This window comes from Rana temporaria, chromosome 4, assembly GCF_905171775.1.
Source record: "Rana temporaria chromosome 4, aRanTem1.1, whole genome shotgun sequence".
Classification (NCBI taxonomy): Eukaryota; Metazoa; Chordata; class Amphibia; order Anura; family Ranidae; genus Rana; species Rana temporaria.
The window spans coordinates 169,568,882-169,588,222 of NC_053492.1; the positions used below are offsets into that span (position 1 = coordinate 169,568,882).

Consider the following 19,341-nt stretch of genomic DNA (forward strand, 5'->3'; position numbering starts at 1 on the left):
TTGCACACAACCTGTGCTCTCAGCGTGGCTTTATTGAAGCTGTGAGAACTGCTGGCGATATATAAATCTTGTATTTTAATAATAATATTACAAAATAAGCCTGTTGCTTTTACGACTTAAGGCAGCTCTGGAGTGGAAAAACCTCAAGAAAAAAACATATTTTGAGAGCTATCTCCTACAGCTGGTAGTTTATTCTGGCATATATCCACTTTAAGGGTCCTTTCACACGTGCGGACCGTTCGTCCGTTTTTTCATACGTCCGTTTACGGACTGCAATGCTTTCCAATGGGATAGCGTACGTTAGCGGATGAGTTAACATCCGTCTGTTAACATCCGTCTTCGTTAAGCTCCGTTTTTTTGAATGGAAGAAAACCCTATTTTTCTTCCGTCAAAAAAACGGAACGGACGAAAAACGTATGTGAGCGGACGATCCGTTTAACATCCGATCCGCTAACATCCGTTTTTCATCAAAATATGTAAAAAAAATAAAGTTCTAACAAAAAAAAAAAAAACGATGAAAAAACGGATGAAAAAACGGATGAAAAACGGATGACAACTGATGAAAAACGGATGAAAAAACGGATCAACTGATGATAAAAAACTGATCTAAAAAACAGTCCACACGTGTGAAAGGACCCTTAGGCCTCATGCACAATAACATTTTATACTGTATGCCAAGAAAATTCCCAGCGTTTTCCATGTGTCTCCGCTTGTGAGTACAGCCTGCCATACATGTTAATGGCTGTACGTGGCCTTAGTTGTGTAAGCCCAGAAGCTCCTGCAAAACCTTTGCGTACTAGAAAAAGGTTGTATGTACTTGTACAGAAGCATTAGCGTTTACACGACTATGACCGCTTACATCCATTCACTTATATGGCAGGCTGTCTGCACTAGCTATAGATTCCTGTGTGCAGGAAAATCATATAAAATGCATCCAAATGTCTGTACGTATGGGGCCTAAAGCTGAACTCTGGGCACAAAAACTTTTATTAAAAAATAAAGTAGTCACAAAGATATTACAGGACGTCGGTCTACTTTGCTACACATGGCTTGTGCACATCAGAGCAGTTCCACCCAGTACAGACTGTTTGCATATAACTACAGAAGGGGGCAAATACAAGCAGAAGGGGGCAAATACAAGACCAATCGCCCTGCACTAAGAAAAAGAGCAGCAGTGATTGGTCCTTATTACAGCAAGCTCTTGCACAGAGGGGAAGTTTCACACTGGATTACTTCACAGATCTGAAAGAAATACACAATGTACACCAATATTCAAAAAAGAATACAAATGCTTCTTGTATTTAGATAATATTTATTTATGCTAGGTTTAATCTTTAAATAGTTCAGAAAACATGACAATAAGTGCCGGTTCACACTACAGCGACTTGGGATCCGACTTGTCAGACCTCAAGTTGCCCCAAGTCGCTGGACACAAGAAATTCCATTAAAGTGAATGAGAGCCGTCTTAATGTACACTACTGAAGTCGCTCTGACTTCAGAAAAGGTTCCTGTACTACTTCAAGGCGACTTCTAGGCAGCTTGTACCCATAGATTTCAATGGAAGTTGCCTCCAATGTCGGATCTCCATCTTAACTAAAGCAACTTTACAGGAAAAGAAAATAGTTTAATCAGGCAAGCCCCTCCCTCCCACAGAGCTGATTATTCTGTGATTGGCCACAGCCAAAGTCGCCTGTCCTGGAGGCAACTTCAAGTCGCGTTGTAAGTTGCTCAAAGTCACGCTGAAGTCGTGCTAAAGCCGCCTCCAAATCGCCTTGCAAAGTCGTGCTGTAAGTCGGGTTGCCCCTGTGTGAACCGGCACTTAGATAGCTCCACCAGCCAGCCACATACGTTATGTGGGGGTAATTTACACCACCAAATACCCTAATTATTCAATTACATAACATTACTATAATAAGGCTTACCTGTAGCTACCCAGGGTATCTCCTAAATCTGCACGGTTTAGGAAATATCCCCTGTCCCCTGCATATGCCGATGTCATTGGCACATGCGCACTACAGCAAACTGAAGCAATGGCACGTATGTGCCTTTGCTTCAGTCAGTGTGCCTTTACCGGCGGAGCCCGCGATACCCAGAAGTGGGGTACGAGGACCGCTGCAGGGGGCTTTGATGTAAGGTAAGTAATTCAAAATGACCTAGTATGCTGTGCATGCTAGCTCATTATGCCTTTGTCTTGCAGTTTTTTTTTTTAATAAGGTTTACAACCACTTCAACTCACTGGCATTCACCAAAAATAAGATAGCTATGCCCTTAAAATACCTGTAACTATTAGGGTAAGTCAAACCGTCTTTAAATGTGTTTAAACAAACAGGTATACCTCACTAGATGCACATGGTCATTCAAGATATAAACAGCTGAGGTGTTTGATTGCCCTATTAAGCCAAAATGCAAAAACGTGATAATACTACACATAAGGTATACAAAAAGATTCCTGCTCATCATCTAAACAATAACAATAACAAATAAGAAAAAAAAAGTTGGAAAATGTCAGGTGACTAAGACACAAAAATATTATTTATGACATGGGCAATTTTATAAACTGGTTTTGTATAGAATCTTGGAAAAGGCAGCAGAGGGCATAACTCTTCTGCCCCGTACACACGATCGAAAATTTCGACAAGAAAAGTCCGATGTGAGCTTTCGGTCAGAAATTCCGACTGTGTGTATGCTCCATCGGACTTTTGCTGTCGGAATTTCCGCCAAAAAAAGATTGAGAGCAGGTTCTCTATTTTTCCGACGGAAAAAGTTCCTATCGGAAAATCCGCTCCTCTGTATGCAATTCCGACGCACAAAAAACATGCATGCTCAGAATCACGCAGAAGAGCCGAACAGCCTATTGAACTTCATTGATCTCGGCTCGTCATACGTCTTGTACGTCACTGCGTTCTTGACGGTCGGAATTTCCGACAAGATTTGAGTGACCGTGTATGCAACAAAAGTTTGAGACAACATTCCGTCCGCGGTTTTCCAATCGTGTGTACGTGGCATTTGACTAACAATCGGGGTTTATTATAAGTTCATGAGCTGTAAGAAAAATCACAAAAACATTTGGTTCTAACCACACAGGTTAATGACAGGTGAATGACAGGGGTTGGGAAGCGTGCCTCATAATGCACTTGGTACCCATTCACAAAACTGACTCTTGGCAAAGCAGCTATCGCCAGGGGCGGACTGACCATTCGGTCCGTCGGGCACTGCCCGAGGGCCCCGTGGTGGGAGGGCCCGGGATGGCTCAGTCCGCCCATGGAGGTGCCTGCAGCAGCGTCAGCTGCCTTCTACAGTACACAATGAAAAAAACCCAGAGAAAGCAGTGCCTTGGAACCCTCTAGCTAGGTTGATGTGGCTGCGCTGTTGTATGAGAGGCTTGTGAGGTGTGAGCTGGAGATGGATGGAGCCGTGCAGGGATTTACAGTCACTGTGACAGGCGCTCCGGCCACCTCTCCCCCCTGTGGAATTCAGCTGAGGGGGCGGGGCCGTAAGTCACTGCCGCGGAGGACTGTCTGTGAAGGAGCTGCTGGACTCGGAGGCAGAGTGAAATGTGAATTGCACAGGCATGGCATCCACACTGACCTGCCTGTGCAGAAGCAGGTCAGTGTCATAATGAAAGCACTGTCTGTGTCTCATCTGTGGTATAAGAGCCATGCTGATTGTTACTTTTTTTTTTCACAAGAAAAGGCTGATTGTTACTTTACCTTCTTTCCCTGTGCTATATCTGTGCTTATTTACCAGGTAGCAGGTCAGGTGCTATTCACTAGTGCACATGATGAGCCATCCATCCCGGCCAGCTCATCCCTCCCGAGCCTCTCATACAACAGCCACATCATCCTAGCTAGCAGGATTTAATGGTTCAAGACACTGCTTTCTCAGGGGTACAGACTCGTTTTTTTTTTTTATTGTGTATGATAAGCTGCCACTGCTCCGGGCACCTCCAGGTTTCGGACTGAGCCGGCCCGGGCCCTCCCACCACGGGGCCCTCAGGCAGTGCCCAACTGACCGAATGGTCAATCCGCCCCTGCACACTGATATCTGGTACACTGAATGCCACTCAGTGTATAGATATCAGTGTTATATATAGGGAATAGCACTTAGACCTGATTTACATTGAAGCAATATACCATGCGATTTGACATGTCAAATCGCATGGTAATAGCACTACCCGAATCGGTGCGATGCCCCATTACTGGCGCAGCACCGATTCCCAAAAGTAGTTTCTGTATAACCTTTGGCGACTTCTTGGTGCAATTTCCATAGACATCTGTGCAGCAACCCGCACAGACGTCTCTGAAATCACCCGCCAAATTCACACTGACATGCGGGTATGAAATCGTGCGAGTTTAGCTGAACTGTCTCACACAATTTCATTCCCGCTGTCAGTGTGAACCTGGACTAAGGCCTGATTCACATCTATGGCATTTTTTGTGCTTTTTGCATTTTGTAGATTTGCACAACAGTCCATTTAACATGGTTTCCTATGGAACACGTTCTGTAGTGCAAATCTGCAAAATGCAAAAAGCACTAAAAATGCATACTGTAGGTGTGAATCCAGCCTAAGTGAGTGTTATTCCCTATGTATATTCCTTACATTGGTGATCAGTGAGAAGAATGTTCCTTACATTGGTGATCAGTGGGAAGAATGTCCCTTACATTGGTGATCAGTGAGAAGAATGTCCCTTACATTGGTGATCAGTGATCAGTGGGAAGAATGTTCCTTACATTGGTGATCAGTGAGAAGAATGTCCCTTACATTGGTGATCAGTGAGAAGAATGTTCCTTACATTGGTGATCAGTGGGAAGAATGTCCCTTACATTGGTGATCAGTGAGAAGAATGTTCCTTACATTGGTGATCAGTGGGAAGAATGTTCCTTACATTGGTGATCAGTGGGAAGAATGTCCCTTACATTGGTGGTTAGTGGGAAGAATGCCCCTTACATTGGTGATCAGTGAGAAGAATGTTCCTTACATTGGTGGTTAGTGGGAAGAATGTCCCCTACATTGGTGATCAGTGGGAAGAATGTCCCTTACATTGGTGATCAGTGGGAAGAATGCTCCTTACATTGGTGATCAGTGAGAAGAATGTCCCTTACATTGGTGATCAGTGAGAAGAATGTTCCTTACATTGGTGATCAGTGGGAAGAATGCTCCTTACATTGGTGGTTAGTGGGAAGAATGTCCCTTACATTGGTGATCAGTGGGAAGAATGTCCCTTACATTGGTGATCAGTGGGAAGAATGCCCCTTACATTGGTGATCAGTGGGAAGAATGTCCCTTACATTGGTGATCAGTGGGAAGAATGTTCCTTACATTGGTGATCAGTGGGAAGAATGTTCCTTACATTGGTGATCAGTGGGAAGAATGTTCCTTACATTGGTGATCGGTGGGAAGAATGTCCCTTACATTGGTGATCAGTGGGAAGAATGTCCCTTACATTGGTGATCAGTGGGAAGAATGTTCCTTACATTGGTGATCGGTGGGAAGAATGTCCCTTACATTGGTGATCAGTGGGAAGAATGTCCCTTACATTGGTGATCAGTGGGAAGAATGTTCCTTACATTGGTGATCAGTGGGAAGAATGTTCCTTACATTGGTGATCGGTGGGAAGAATGTCCCTTACATTGGTGTACAGTAGGAAGAATGTTCCTTACATTGGTGATCAGTGGGAAGAATGTCCCTTACATTGGTGATCAGTGGGAAGAATGTCCCTTACATTGGTGATCAGTGGGATGAATGTTCCTTACATTGGTGATCGGTGGGAAGAATGTCCCTTACATTGGTGATCAGTGGGAAGAATGTCCCTTACATTGGTGATCGGTGGGAAGAATGTCCCTTACATTGGTGATCAGTGGGAAGAATGTCCCTTACATTGGTGATCAGTGGGAAGAATGTTCCTTACATTGGTGATCGGTGGGAAGAATGTCCCTTACATTGGTGTACAGTAGGAAGAATGTTCCTTACATTGGTGATCAGTGGGAAGAATGTTCCTTACATTGGTGATCAGTGGGAAGAATGTTCTTTACATTGGTAGTCAGTGAAAATGATTTAAAGTAAATACAATTATTTAAAAAAAATGTAAAACACACCCATAATCCCTTCACACACTCTATATAAAAAGGGTTATGTAGGATGAGCATATGTATGTAAACAATAATGGATACATGTATAGTATCCACCAGAACATCAGAGTGAGAGCAATTCTAGGGCCATAATTCATAGTTAAAGGGGTTGTATGGGTTCAGTTTTTTTTTTTTTTTAATAACAAACATGTCATACTTACCTCCACTGTGCAGTTTGTTTTGCACAAAGTGGCCCTGATCGTCATCTTCTGGGGTCCCACGGAGGCTCTCACGGTTCCTCCCCGCAAGAGCTAACCCCCTCTGGGAAGCTCTCTCCCGAGTGGGTTACCTTGCAGGAGCACTCCTGTGTGATACACTTGGCGGCCATACCCGATAAGTGTATGACTCAGCCCCACCCCCTGGCGTGCAACAACATTAATTTGATTGACAGCAGTGAGAGCCAATGGCTGCGCTGCTATCAATCTAACCAATGAAGAGCCGATTGGAAAGCTATGCGGGAATATTGTGCTAATTTATGAAAACCTTAATTTCGAAAATGTACCATTGTTGCACTTTAATGTACATTTTATTTTTCTTTAATTCCTATAATAAACATTTATTTGGAACATAGCATCCAGAAATTCTTTGAATGCATGCAATATGGGCAGTGCAATATGTAGGTAGGATTTGTGTGGATGCAGCTTGAACGTGGGCAGGGACACATGGGCAGAGACACATGGGCAGAGACACAGGGGGCCCCATGATCTCCTTTTGCCCGGGGGCCCCATGAGCTGTCAGTCCGCCCCTGGCTATCGCCCTTATGTCAAAGCTAATAAAGGTCAATTTGACTTTGCATAGAATGTAGAATCGTACTTTCTACGCAGTAATAAATTATATTTGGGGGCATCATTTCTAAAGCAAAGAGAATAAAATACTGTTACTCTTTTTGACTGAGGCTACGATCATATAGGTGCATTGGTGCGGATAGTTTGCTGCGTCCTGAGGAGGCTAAATGCTGCCTCTGAACATAATAACACTATGTGCTATGGCTCCATACAAACTGGATGACTAGCTGTGACCAGTTCGTATTCAGCCATAACTCTGCAGAAACAACGACCCTGGATGCACATTATCTGTGTCCATGGTTGGTTGGAGACTTTGTTACCCCTGAGAATGAATGAATGAATGAGTAACTTGTATAGCGCTACAAACGCGAACTAAATCGCCTCAAGGCGCTTTTGCAGCCAGTGTCTGCCTGTGTCTTCAGAAGAGATGGGTCCTAAGCTTCTTTCTGAAGGACAGATGGTTTTCTTCCAAGCGGATGTCCGCGGGTAGAGTGTTCCATAGCCGAGGTCCTAAAATGAGCAGTTACATGCAAACAGTGGTGGCGCTGACCATTGATTTGGACAGAGTACAAATCTGACAGCTGCTGCTAGTAGTGTTTAGTACAGCCTGCAAGAATCCACTGATCTCCAGAGGTCACCCTGTGTGGCAGTATGAATGTAGCCTAAGTGAGGTTTTTTTTTTTAAATCAAGAATCCGCATCTTTTGACTTGCACACATTAAAGCGGGAGTTCACCCTAAAAAAAAATGTTACCCTAAGGCCGTGTACACACGGGCAAACATGTACGATGAAACCGGTCCGCCGGACCGTTTTCACCGTACATGTCTGCCCGGGGATTTCTGTACGATGGCTGTACTAACCATCGTACAGAAATCCGCACGTAAACAATACGCGGGGCGTGTCCGCGGTGTCGCCACGACAATGATGCGGTGTCGCCGCGACAATGGCGCAGCGACGTGGGCGGGCCTGCCAGTTAAATGCTTCCACGCATGCGTTGAAGTCATTCGACGCATGCGAGGGATGGCGGGCGCTCGGACATGCACGGTAGGTCTGTACAGACGACCGAACATGTCCGAGCGGGCAGGATTCCAGCGGACTGTTTTAAAGCAAGTCCAGGAATATTTGTCCGCTGGGAAAAAGCCCGGCGGTCAAATGTTTGCTGGAATCCTGCACGCTCGGGCCTACACACGACCGAACATGTCTGCTGAAACTGGCCCGCAGACCAGTTTCAGCAGACATGTTTGATCGTCTGTACGGGGCCTTAGATTGATGCTTATTTTGTCTAGGGGAATCGGCTAGTTTTTTTAAAATCGAAGCTGTACTTACCGTTTTAGAGAGTGATCTTCTCCGCCGCTTCCGGGTATGGGTCTTCGGGACTGGGCGTTCCTATTTGATTGACAGTTTTCCGCCAGGCTTCCGACGGTCGCATCCATCGCGTCACGAGTAGCCGAAAGAAGCCGAACGTCGGTGCGGCTCTACAGGGCGCCTGCGCACCGACGTTCGGCTACTTTCAGAAAATTGTGACGCGATGGATGCGACCGTCGGAAGCCTGTCGGAAGACTGTCAATCAAATAGGAACGCCCAGTCCCGCAGCCCATACCCGGAAGCGGCGGTGAAGATCGCTCTCTAAAACGGTAAGTACTGCTTCGATTTTAAAAAAAATAGCCGATTCCCCTAGACAAAATAAGCATCAATCTAAGGTTAAAAATTGTTATTTCCGGGTGAACCTTCACTTTAAGACGAGTATCTGTGTATAACCACTGCCATCTCTTTCATTTCTTTGGCTGTCATAACAAAGTGTCATCGATCTATACAAGTGTCCTCATTTTTACTGATATACAGTACTGAATCTTTGCATGTTACATTTTTGCTCACAGATTACACAGGTATCAGACACATTGTGAAAGCACATATTATCAAGACTATTTTCTTTATGGTTTACTATATCGAAAATATTCCATGTACCACCAAATTAGAAAATTCTACTCTGTGTCTGCCTCGTAGGAACTTTGTGGCTATTTTAGTCTGGAGCCAATTAAGCTACTAGCTTCAGAACACTGGAATACCCAGAGGAATCCTTTATAAACACTGGATGAACACTTCATCATTCCCATAACACTCTTTGGAAGAATCAGTAGAAAGGCATCAGTGCTGCAAGACAGAAATGCTTGATACTGTGCCATGTAGATATGTACTTGTTATGCAAATGATTGCACATTGAAGTCCCATTCAGATCTGAGCAATTTGTAGTTTGAAGCTCAAAACTCCAAAACACTCAGCAAACAAAATCTTGTTTCTAAATGATGGGCATTCACATATGAACGCTCAAGTGCCTGTAGTTTTGAAGAACGATGCTCCAAAAGGTCCATGGGCTCATTTTCAAGCAGAACTGGGTGTTGTTGGCACCAAGGTGTTAATAGGAACTTCTGTAAATGTGCAAAAACATGTTTGTTTGATTTTTTGAACTTTTTGTGCGCATATTTACATAGTTACATACATATTTCAAGCATTTTGTGAATGTAAGAAATGGTCTCCTCCCCCTACTGCTTTCTATTGGCTAAAATAAAAAACCCTAAAGCTCGAATACACTTGTAAATGCTTGAAATGCACCTGAAAATTGCTCAGCCTAGTTGTGAATATAGCCTGAAGCATATGTGTACACATATCAGCTTTTTCTAGTACATCATTACACAGAGTTCTATAGTTGGTAAAGATGAATAAAGACACTGGCCTATCCAATTCAACGTGTGTGTGTGTGTGTGTGTGTGTGTGTGTATGCCACTACCCTGTTAACCACTTCATTACTGGGCACTTAAACCCCCTTCCTGCCCAGACCAATTTTCAGCTTTCAGCGCTGACGCATTTTGAATGACAATTGCGCGGTCATACAATACTGTACCCAAATTATATTTTTATCATTTTTTTCCCACAAATAGAGCTTTCTTTTCAACACCTCTGCGGTTTTTATTTTTTGCACTATATACAAAAAAAGACAGAACATTTTATAAAAAAAAAACACAATTTTTTACTTTTTGTTATAATAATATCCCATTTTTTTTAACTATTTTTTTCCTCAGTTCAGGCCGTTACGTATTTTTCTATATATTTTAAAAAAATCGCAATAAGCGTATATTGATTGGTTTGCGCAAAAGTTATAGCGCCTACAAAATAGGGGATAGATTTATGATTTTTTTTTTTTTATTTACTAGTAATGGCGGTGATCTGCGATTTTTTTTTTGTCAGGCCTGCGATATTGCGGCGGACATATCGCACACTTTTGACACTATTTTGGGACCATTCACATTTACACAGCGAACAGTGCTATAACAATGCATTGATTACTGTATAAATGTGACTGGCAGTAAAGGGGTTAACTCCAGGGGGCGAGGAAGGGGTTAAATGTGTAAACTGGGAGTGATTCTAACTGTGTGTGGAGGGGGACTGACTGGGAGAGATGACCGATGCTGTGTCCCTATGTACAAGGGACACAGCATCGGTCTCCTCTCTCCCTGACAGGACGTGGAGCTCTGTGTTTACACACAGAGCTCCACGTCCCTGCTGTCACCGCCGATCGCGGGTACCTGGCGGACATCGCGGCCGCCAGGCACACGCATCGGCTTCTCAGTGGCTACTAACCTGCTCTGTGCAGTCCAGATCCTCCTCATTTCGGGTCCCTTGCCAGCACTCCTGGCCCCTCCCTCCTGCTGAATGCCCCCACAGCAAGCAGCTTGCTATGGGGGCACCCGAGCTGAGCCGCTGCTCTGTATTCCCCTTCAGACACAGAGCTGCGGCTCACCCCTGCCCCCTCTCTCTCCTCATTCGGCTCACTTACTTTGACCGATAGCAGCAGGAGCCAATAGCACCCACTGCTGTGTCTCAGCCAAGGCTCTCGTGCAACATCGCTGGATCGAGATGGGGCTCAGGTAAGTATTAGGGGGGCTGCTGCACACAGAAGGTTTTTAATATTGATGCATAGAATGCATTAAGATAAAAAACCTTCTGCCTTTAGAACCACTTAAGAAAATATTTATTTTATTACCAGCAATCATTTTAATTAGAATGGAGCGCAAGTCAAACATTTTTTTTAGATCCTTTCATTTCGGACAAAGTGGGAAGATTTGAATTATCTAGTTTTAATTGTTGTGTTTTCCTGGGTTCTGCCCAAAAAACACAGGAATCTGAAGCTCCACTGCTACACATGCAGTCCGGTACTGCAACCTGACGTCTTCAGGGGCCATCTGTTTCTTTTGGGTTTCTGCAGCCAGCCCCACGATGACATGCATATGCTGTGGCATCAGAGTGCAGCTGCAAAAACCAGGAAGAGATAGTCAGCCCTCAGATAGACTGCATGTGTAGTATAATACCTTGTGACTTCCTGGGATGCATGACATGGATATCCCAGGAGGCTGCGGGCAACAAATATGCCATTCTCGCCTAGGCATGAAACCAGAAAGTATGGGGATGAACTCTATTATAAAGGAATAATATATATATATATATATATATATATATATATATATATATATATATTTATTTATTTTTTAGATGAGGGGGTAGTAAGGAAATAAAAAATACTTGGGTGGGGGTGGTGAAGGTCCACTGTAAGTACCTTGTGTAACCTGGGGGACAGGTAGCCGGTCCCCCAGGTTACACAAGGTACTTACAGTGGTAGCCGCTCCCTGGGGTGAGCAGTCTTTCAGCCACAGATACCTAATCCAGTGAGGTAATGACAAACAGTGCTATGTTTATTGATGATATATACAAGTCTATATACAGGTGCTGTACAGTGTTCAGAAAAACAAACAGAACAAAAATAGCCAAACAAAAACCTAGCCGTGTCTTGGCACTAACTACACAATATATACAGACCCTAACTACCAGGCTGAGCAAGCCTATAGCTTGTCAGCTTCTACATAAACTGCTTAACAGCTTTTTTCCAACCTTTTTGCTCTCACAGACCAGTGATCTCTGTGTTTCCTAGGCAGAGAGCAAAGGCTGTTCAGGTGAGCTTAAAGAGGAAGTAAACCCAGTTAAAAAAAAAAAAAAACACCACCTGCAAGACAAAGGCATAATGAGCTAGTATACATAGAATACTAGTTTGCTATGTAATACTCACCTCAGATCGAAGCCCCCGCTGTCGTCCTCTTCCAACACTCAGGCAGCTGACATCTTGCCCGGGGGTTACTTCTGGGTATCGCAGCTCCGGCGCTGTGATTGGCTGGAGCTGCGATGACATCACTCCCGTGCATGAACCGGGAGCCGCCAGTGACGGCACACCTCAATCAGGAACGGTACACAACAGTGCGCCGGCGCGGTTGACAGCGGCGCCCGTGATTTTAGTAAATATCTCCTAAACCATGGAGGTTTAGAAGATATTTCAAGCACCTACTGGTAAGCCTTAATCTAGGCTTACCTATAGATAACCTCTCTAAATTAGCCTGGGGAAGAGGATCAAGACCCCGAACTGGACCATAGATCAGAGATCCCTGAATGTATATGAGAGGAAACTAGGAGATGTATAAACCCCAAACAGGGCTTTTCCTGGCTCTCTTTGGGACGCTCTGCTAAACAGTGCTTAAACCAGTGGATCAGCTAGACAGCCAGACAACTAGGAGGGCTTAGCAACTGCAGGCATACATTTCTCTCAGCATGGATGGGGGCAGTGAAGGTCCAATGTAAGTACCTTGGTTTACTGATGCAGAACAAACATACTACCAGTAAACTTGGAAAAAGTTTAAAACTCCTCATTTCCGTATTAGGTCTGACTCAGTTGGCACAAAGTGCTTAAAGTGGTTGTAAACCCACTTTTTTTACTTTTACCTACAGGTAAGCCTATAACAAGGCTTACCTGTAGGTAAGGAGAATATCTCCTAAATCTGCACGGCTTAGGAGATATTCCCCTCGCAATGCGCCGCTGCACATTCGCAGGGGGGATCTACGGCGAAAGGACCGGCAGCCACCGGACCTTGCCGAGTTTTAAATCTCCCGCGTGCACGCGCGGGAGTGACGTCATCGCCGCTCCAGCCAATCACAGCGCTGGAGCGGCGATACCCGGAAGACACGCCGAGGCAAGATGAAATCTCGCTCGGCGTGGACCAGGTAAGTGCTACACACCTCGTTCCGAGGTAAGTATTTCATAATGAGCTAATATGCGGTGCATATTAGCTCATTATGACTTTTGCCTTACAGGAGAAAAAAAAAAAAAAATTGATGCAGGTTTACAACCGCTTTAAGCCATTGGATCATCTAGACAGCCATACAACTAGGAGGGCTTAGTAGCTGCAGGCATACATTTCTCTCAGCATGGGTTTCCTTTAAAGCTCAACTCCAGGATTTAGAAAAAATCTACTCCAGCAGTGCGGCCATACAGTACTACAAGGGTTAAATGCTTGTTTTGTCTAGGGTCGTGGTCTCCAAACTGTGGATGTGGCCCTTTGCGTGCCTTTATCCGGCCCTTGGTGCACTACTCCTCCAACTGTCTCCAATGATGGGACACCATTCCTCTCACTGACAGTATCGACGGGGCACTATTTCTCCCACTGATACCAAAAAGGGACACTATGCTTTCCATAATAACTAATGATGGGGCATTGCTTTCTTCCACTGACCTCAGTCCAGCCCACCCAAAGCCTGAATGACAGTAAACTGGCCCTTTGCTTAAAAAGTTTGGAGACACCTGATCTAGGGCATACAGTAACAGGCAATAATACTTACCTTACATACCTGCTCCAGCCAGCTCCAGCGCTGTTCTCCTCTGCCTCAAGCACCACTATCTTGGTGCTTCCTTGGTGCCATAAATATATATTTAGGGGGCAGGAGCGTGACAATAGTCTTAAGCTGCTTACAGAGATGGCTGGGAAATCCGGTCACACCGTAATAGGGAGCTTGCTGGGACACATTAAAAGGTAAAAGTATCTCACTATATTCTGGAACCCCTAGACATAATGGGGGGTATTTATCAAAACTGAATCAGACATAATCTTGTGCAGCTCTACATGGCAACCAATGAGCTTCTATCTATAATTTTCAAATCTTAAAAGAGAAGTTTGGGGTTTGTAAAAAAATGAAACCTACATAATAAACCTACATACTCACTGAGTGATCAAATGACTGCTAATCACTCAGTTCTCATTCTGCTCAGAGCAGAGAGCGGTGATTGTCAGTCACCGCTCTCCGCTCTGCTCCTGCAGCACTCACTGGAGCACCAGGAATGGAAGGGGATGGGCACAGCTGGCTCTGAAATGAGTGCTGAGAGTTGAAGCCAGCTGTCAGTCAGGTGTCAGGAGCATGTGCGCTCCTGCTTCCTCATAGCTGCTGGTTCCAGCATCCTGGTTTTGGCTACGACATATTCCTTGTCTGTCCATCTGCAAGGTAATTGTTTGTGGTCAGACTCTGAATGGAGACCAGATCTGATTTAAGTCAGTCAAAACTTCAGTCTTATGCTTGTGCACTCTAAGTGCCCACTGTGGATCAGTTACAAAGCAGCTTTATTTTAAAAATGGTTACTCGCCCGTACGCGTTGCGTTCATAGAACTTTGTCTCCGCCCCGCTAAGCTACGCGCTGTCACCCACTGCCGACCGACATCTTACACATCACTCAGCCATCTGTGATGGAAATTAAGTTTTTTAAACAGCTCCTAGCATCTCCCAATACTCAGAGCTCCCCCCCCCACCTCCTAGCACTCCCAAATACACAGAGCTCCTTCCTCCCCCTAGTACCCTCCCAATACACAGGGCCCCCCCACCTCCTAGCACACCCAGTACATAGAACTCTCCCACCTCCTAGCACCCCAAAACACAGAGCTCCCCCCGCCTGCTAGCACCCCCAGTACACAGAGCTCACCCCTTCTACCAGAGCTACACCGCCCAGTAGCACCCTCAATATATAGATCTCCCCCCAACTCCTTGTATCCCAATACAGAGTTCCCCAACCTCCCAGCACCTCCCAATACACAGATCTCCCTCCCTTCTAGCACTCCCAATACACAGATATCCCACCCATCCTCCTAGCACCCCTAATACTCAGAGCGACTCTGCCACGCCAGCTGATAGCAGGCAATATCCTGCTATTGGCTGATTCTGGGTCACAAGAGAGCAAAGGTAAGTGCAATCGTGTGACCCATAATGGAAGTATGGCCATACTTATTTTTTAAAGGGGAACTAAACCAGTTCCCCAAAACAGTTACACTTAAGGCGTGCCATGAATGATAACTGCCACAGTTGTTTGTACTCTCGGAAATGCATCAAATGGCTGATGTCATAACTGAACTCATGTGCAGCCACATGGCAACTGCTGATCAAACAGAGGCTAACATGGCAGCTGTATAGGAGGGTTTAGTTCCCCTTTAAGGTGTTATTAAACGTAGGAACTTGCATTCACTATATCTGGTCTCCAACAGTAAAAAAAACATGGAACTGTAACAGTTTTAGTAAATATAAACTGCTAAATACCTTTTTTTCATCAGCAGGTAAAGCAGTCTTGTGACTTCTATCAATGTTTGGTTAAAGCTTGTAGGAGGAGTTTTCATTCTCCCATGATTGCAGGACCAATGACCCTCTGTCTGGACAGTGCTGATAGGCCCTCTCTAGCCATACACCCCAAACTGAGCATGTGCAGCTTGCCCTATAGCCTCTGCACTATCAGGGGATATATTAGGGGACTTTGGAAGAAGGGGCGGATCAGAGAATACAGGATCAAACAACCTTTTTACACAATGTAGATGATTAACCTTTTAGGTTCCACAGTGAGTATACCAAGCATGCTTTACTGCATATACAGACTGATTTTTATTGTTGTGGGTTTAGTTGCACTTTAATGGAACAAGCTTAAGATAGAAGTTGATTGGTTGCCATGCATAGCTGTTCCACATTCTGTCTGCTCCAGTTTTGATAAATTCCCCACAGTGAGCAGGGGTGAGAATACAACAGGGGTAGAGTTGGGCTTTAAACATAGTTATTGCATGCACTATGGAATCCTATGTTCCTCATGTTAGCCTATGCCAGTGTTTTCTATGCAATCGTGTCTTTAAAGCATTTTCATAGAAACAATAATTAATGTCAGCAGTAAAAAAGAAAAAGAAATAAAAGACAATAGAGCAGATTAATGGAAAACACAGGAAACCGTTTGCTTTGCAGATGAAATCTCACTAATCTTGTAGATTTATCAGACAACATTAAACAAGAAAAGATTAATATGCAGATATAAAGAGCAGTAAAAACTCGCCTTCCTTGTGTGCCGAGAAGAATTCATGCAGAAGCCATAGCAGTAGAGAAGCAATAGAGGAGACTGTCCAGCTGCGGGAAGTTCAGCACCCTGGACAGCTCAGTGAACGCCCATAGACAAGCAATGGAGAGCTCTGGCTGTATAGGAGTCAATGGAGAGCTCTGGCTGTATAGGAGTCAATGGAGAGCTCTGGCTGTAAAGGAATCTATAGAGAGCTCTGGCTGTAAAGGAATCTATAGAGAGCTCTGGCTGTAAAGGGATCTATAGAGAGCTCTGGCTGTAAAGGGATCTATAGAGAGTTCTTGCTGTATAGGGATCTATGGAGAGCTCTTACTGTATAGGGAACTATGGAGAGCTCTGGCTGTAAAGGTATATAAGGAGAGCTCTGGCTGTATAGGGATCTATAGAGAGCTCTGGCTGTAAAGGGATCTCTAGAGAGCTCTGGCTGTATAGGGATCTATGGAGATCTCTGGCTGTAAAGGGGTCTATGGAGAGATCTGTCTGTATATAGATCTATAGAGAGCTCTGACTGTATAGGGATCTATAGAGAGCCCTGGCTGTATAGGGATCTATGGAGAGCTCTGTGTGTAAAGGGATCTATTGAGAGCTCTGGTTGTATAGGGGTCTATGGATAGCTCTGGTTGTATAGGGATCTATGGAGAGCTCTGTGTGTGTATAGGGATCTATGGAGAGCTCTGTGTGTAAAGGGATCTATGGAGAGCTCTGGCTGTATATGGATCTATGGAGAGCTCTGTGTGTATAGGGATCCATGGAGAGCTCTGTGTGTATAGAGAACTGTGTGTATAGGGATCTATGGAGAGCTCTGTGTGTATAGGGATCTATGGAGAGCTCTGTGTGTATAGGGATCTGTGTGTATAGGGATCTATGGAGAGCTCTGTGTGTATAGGGATCTATGGAGAGCTCTGGCTGTATAGGGATCTATGGAGAGCTCTGGCTGTATATGGATCTATGGAGAGCTCTGTGTGTATAGGGATCTATGGAGAGCTCTGTGTGTATAGGGATCTATGGAGAGCTCTGGTTGTATAGGGATCTATGGAGAGCTCTGGCTGTATATGGATCTATGGAGAGCTATGTGTGTATAGGGATCTATGGAGATCTCTGTGTGTATAGGGATCTATGGAGAGCTCTGGCTGTATAGGACTCAATAGAGAGCTGTGCAGAATTACGACTCGCTGGAACTAATACATGTTCTCATGGCAGACAACACTGTGCCATGTCAATTACATGAAGCCTAATAACTACCTCTGAGCCACTACTGACAGCATTTTTCACTAAATAATGACACTTGATGGAAAGCAGCATTTTCCCAGCTGCCAGTCATTATTAACCATATCCTGTATGATCCATAGAGAACAGCCAGAGACAATGCTGAGCTTCACCTGTTACACACAGATGACCATACACACGACTACTACAACCACTACTACAACAGCATCCCCTACTAAATACATTGGCTTCATACAACTTTTTAATCATCCTTCCGATCTCGTGTGATATTGCTGATCATCACCCTAGCTTTAATGGAAAAATAAAAAGACAAGTGATTGCTGGGAGCAGGACCATGGCAGCAATCTTGCAGTATGATATCTTCATGTTATTGCAATCATCTATAGGGCAGTTGTAGGGGCCCTGCATGCAACCTAATCAGCCTGCTTTCTACCTTCCATGTAATAGATCCGATAGAGAAATAATTCATATTGGACACCCAGGATCTCGCACAAGGAAAAGCGATCCCCATAGTGTAGCTTACTATGAGTGCCCGGGTGACCCCAGGTACATTACACTTTCATCTTCTGTAGTCACAGGGACAGGCAGAATGTGGTGGGGGCTGGGGATGCTCTGGGACTACACAAGTCCCCTTCCTCTGGGACACAGCAGACGCCCATCTCCAACCTATTATTATAAGGACACCGTTGACTAGCCATAGGATCGCTGCATACAATGTAGGCATCACAGCAAGGGATAAGGCAGATGGCATTAAGATGACAAGCTGCAGATCAGTGGACAATGCAAGTAAAATGGGTTAAAGCCCAAGCTGGTGTGACAGATAGAGAAAGTGGAGGGGGAGGCAGAGGACACGGCATTAGGAAGGCTACTGAATGATTGCCCATACACTCACCGAGTCCTGGAAATCAGCAGGCAGAGCAGGCAGTGCTGAGCTCCATGTCTCCTGTCTGTGTCGCTCGCTGCCAGGGAGGGGGCGGAGTCAGGATGTGCACGCACAGGGTCCTGAATCATTCAGACTAAACCTGGGTCACGTGGCCTCAGACACATGCATTATTCATCACATTACCCTGGAGAAGGAAGAAACAGGGCTGGCTGCTGCTGCTTGCTTGGGGGGTGAAAGGGTTAAAATAAAAAGTACAAATGACACGGCAAACCTTTATATATCATGCAGAAATAAACCTAGGAGCAGCAGGAAGGTGAGAAGTAGTAATGGAAAGTTCTATTGACTTAGTCATGTTTTAGGGAAAAAAATATATATATTGATGCAAACCTTTAGTATTTTTTTCATCTTTCTTTCTATTAAATCTTCTGCCCTTGTTGTTTTAAATTTGGATAGCAAATTTTTTTTTTCTGCCAGTAAATACCTTATACAGCCCACTTCCTGTTTGTCTGTTAAAGGGGTTTTCCACCCATTTTTTAGGTTTATTAAAAGTCAGCAGCTACAAAAAGTGTAGCTGCTGGCTATTAATAAACTGACACTTACCTGCTCCAGCATTCCAGCGACGCGCCGGCCGGGGGTCCGCTCCTCTCCCCCCCTCCCCAGCCGGCGTCTTCATTGTTACTGTGGGCACCCGGGCCGTGACAGCTTTCGGCTTCACGGCCGGGCACCCACTGCGCATTCGCGAGCGGCGCGGCCCGGCGCTGCGCTGTTTAATTGGACAGGCGATCGCCTGGGACCTGTCACGTGTCCCAGGCGATCGCCTACAGGGAGGGGCTGCCAAAAGGCGATATGACGTATCGCCTTTGCAGCCCCTCGGCGGAAGGAGGAAGTGGGACAGGAAGTCCCCTTCTCCTGAAGCCCCCACTCCCCCCCCCAAATGTGGCATGTAAGGGGGAGAGGAGTGGGTTAAGAGGAAGTTCAATTTTTGGGTGGAATTCCTCTTTAAGCTCAGCGAGGGAGATCGCTGTACTAACATAGGATCGTCAGTACAGCAGCTCCTCCTGGGCTGTACAAAAA

At 45.0% G+C, this 19,341-nt stretch overlaps 1 protein-coding gene across 1 annotated transcript in view; it reads right to left on the bottom strand.

The window, feature by feature from the left end:
• SLC7A14 (solute carrier family 7 member 14) overlaps positions 1-18,374 on the bottom strand; it is a 104,001-nt gene extending 85,627 nt beyond the window's left edge. Inside the window, exon 1 of the mRNA XM_040349336.1 lies at positions 18,277-18,374. The gene's annotated coding sequence lies outside the window, so the exon portion shown is untranslated. The remainder of the gene's footprint in view (positions 1-18,276) is intronic.
• Between the last annotated feature and the right edge of the window lie 967 nt (positions 18,375-19,341).